Here is a 373-nt window from a genome sequence, read left to right on the forward strand (position 1 = left end):
TTTAATAAATTGATGTTAAATTGTTTAAGTTTCATGATTTTAATTAATTAGACATGCGTTTTGATTAATAAAATGTAATTTAACCATTAAAAAGGAGTCCAGAAAAAAAAAAAAAAACGGACCCCCCCCTCTCAAAGCCGTAAACCTAGGGGAAACACTGCATTGTTTTAATTAAATACAGTGCACACAAAATTAGTGCTGGGCGGTATGACCAAAAATTTATATCACGGTATTTTTCAAAATTATACCGGTTTCACGGTACATGACGGTATTTTTTTTTCAAGCATGACTGGGTGTTAACCATATTTTGTACTGATTGAGAGAGGAAATACTGCAGTATATTGACTTAGAATGCCCTATTTTACTATCATGA

At 31.6% G+C, this 373-nt stretch overlaps 1 protein-coding gene across 3 annotated transcripts in view; it reads right to left on the reverse strand.

Moving 5' to 3' along the window:
* The window catches only part of LOC107722333 (protein strawberry notch homolog 1-like), a 21,388-nt gene that overhangs the window by 6,836 nt on the left and 14,179 nt on the right, over positions 1 to 373 (reverse strand). The gene's annotated exons all lie outside the window — the stretch shown is intronic.

This window comes from Sinocyclocheilus rhinocerous, unplaced genomic scaffold, assembly GCF_001515625.1.
Source record: "Sinocyclocheilus rhinocerous isolate Xijiao unplaced genomic scaffold, SAMN03320098_v1.1 scaffold874, whole genome shotgun sequence".
Taxonomy (NCBI): Eukaryota; Metazoa; Chordata; class Actinopteri; order Cypriniformes; family Cyprinidae; genus Sinocyclocheilus; species Sinocyclocheilus rhinocerous.